The sequence below is a fragment of the Octopus sinensis genome, linkage group LG8 (assembly GCF_006345805.1).
Source record: "Octopus sinensis linkage group LG8, ASM634580v1, whole genome shotgun sequence".
Classification (NCBI taxonomy): Eukaryota; Metazoa; Mollusca; class Cephalopoda; order Octopoda; family Octopodidae; genus Octopus; species Octopus sinensis.
In genome coordinates, this window is record NC_043004.1 from 25,379,460 (window position 1) to 25,381,765 (window position 2,306).

The window sequence follows — 2,306 nt, forward strand, 5'->3', positions numbered from 1 at the left end:
ACTGCGTAGCATCTTGGGCAAGTGTCTACTGCTATAGCCCCGGGCCGACCAATGCCTTGTGAGTGGATTTAATAGATGGAAACTGAAAGAAGCCTGTCGTATATATTTATATATATATATATGTATGTATGTGTGTGTTTGTGTCTGTATTTGTCCCCCTACCATTGCTTGACAACCGATGCTGGTGTGTTTACGTCCCCGTCACTTAGCGGTTCGGCAAAAGAGACCGATAGAATAAGTACTGGGCTTACAAAGAATAAGTCCCGGGGTCGATTTGCTCGACTAAAAGCGGTGCTCCAGCATGGCCACAGTCAAATGACTGAAACAAGTAAAAGAGAAAAAGAGAGAATAAGAAGTTCCATCTGGAATTTTCTTCATAGAGAGAGTAAGTATCTAAAAGAGGGGTGTATCTTTCCAGTTGAAAGAAACTAAGCAACATATATTTTTTTATTTCAATTCTAACTTTATATGCAATATTTTTAGGCTTCCATTTCTTGGCATGTGGTTTTCCAGATTGAATTGAGAATATTGTCACTCCCACGTCCGCATTTTCTCCGCTAGGATACTTATGTATACACACAAGCGCGCGCGTACGCACGTATACACACACACACACACACACACACACACACACACATACACACACACACACACACACACACACACACACACACACACACACATATATATATATATATGCATATATATATGTGTATGTATATATGCATATGAGTTTGCGTGTAAAGGCGCGTGGCCACGTGTTTAACGCATCGTACTCACGATCGCCAGATGAAGGGTTCGATTCTCGGACCGGGCGGCACCTCCTGCTCTTTTTTTTTTCTTTTTTAAGCAAAGTACTTCACTTCACGTTGTTCTCGTCCACTCGGTTGTAAACGGGTAACCCCATGACGGTATAGTCTTCCGATCAAGAGGGGATGTTGGCCTGCTCGCCTAACTAGCCGTGTGGTGTTATTCGAAAGCGAAAATAATGCGAAGCACATTCGAAAGCGAAAATAATGCGAAGCACATCCGATAGTTTGGACGAAACCGTGATATATTTCTATTATATATAGCTTTTATGTTTGAGTTAATTAAGTATTTATTTGTGTAAACGGGAGAATAAACACAGAAAACAGTAGGCACAATTGTATTAATGATAATTATGTTTATCGTTGACATCGTTGTTATTGTAATCATCATCATAATTCGCACTAGCATGATGATAAACTGATAATGATTGTGATGGTGATGACAATCCTCCTCATCTATCTCCTCTTCCTCCTCCGCATCATCATCATCATCATCATCATCATCATCTCATCGTTATCATTATCATCATCACTACCATCACGTCCAACTTCATCATTCTCTTTCTCAAGCAGGTGCGTGCGATTTCCGCGGCATTGCCAACTGCTGGACTGATTTGATAAAACAAAAGTGTGGACCGAATGACTGCTCTGATGACATCATCTGCAAGTAAGACTATATATATATATATATCAATAAACACCTTTCTCAGTATTTATACATATACATATGTACATATTTGTAGCTGTGTGGTAAGAAGCTTACTAATCAACCACATGGTGCTGGGTTCAGTCCCACTGCGTAGTACCTTGGCAAGTGTCTTCTACTATAGCCACGGCCCGACAAAAGCCTTATGAGTGAATTTGGTAGACGGAAACTGAAAGAAGCTCGTCGTATATATATGTATGTATGTGTATGTATATATATACATATATGTATGTATGTATGTATGCATGTATTGTATGCATGTATGTTGTATATATATAATATATATATATATATATATTTTATATATTATATATATATATATATATATATATTATACATATATTATATAAAGTATATATAAATATCATATATATATATATATATATATATATATATTATATATATCTATAATTATATATATATATATAAGTATATATATATATATAATATATATGTATATATATATATATATATATATATATATAATAGTCTATATATATATTATATATATATATATATATATATGATCTATATATATATATATATCTATGCATAATGGAAATATATAGGATAGGTATAGATATAGTATGTATTTATGTGTGTTTGTGTGTGTGCGTGTGTATATGAGTGTGTGTAACCCCAAGGCTACAAACCGGTGTTGGTGTATTTATGTAGCCATAACCTAGCGGTTCGGTAAAAGTTACCGATAGATAAGTGCCGGGTTTAAAAAATAAAATTCTTCAATTGGTGCTCCAGCTTGACCTCAAGTTTCAATGACAGAAACAAACCAT

General features: G+C 35.2%; 1 long non-coding RNA gene across 1 annotated transcript in view; it reads left to right on the forward strand.

The window, feature by feature from the left end:
* Window positions 1-1,476, forward strand: part of LOC115214770 — a 17,872-nt gene extending 16,396 nt beyond the window's left edge. Inside the window, exon 3 of the long non-coding RNA XR_005000231.1 lies at window positions 1,380-1,476. This is a non-coding gene — a long non-coding RNA (uncharacterized LOC115214770). The remainder of the gene's footprint in view (window positions 1-1,379) is intronic.
* Window positions 1,477-2,306: the final 830 nt, after the last annotated feature.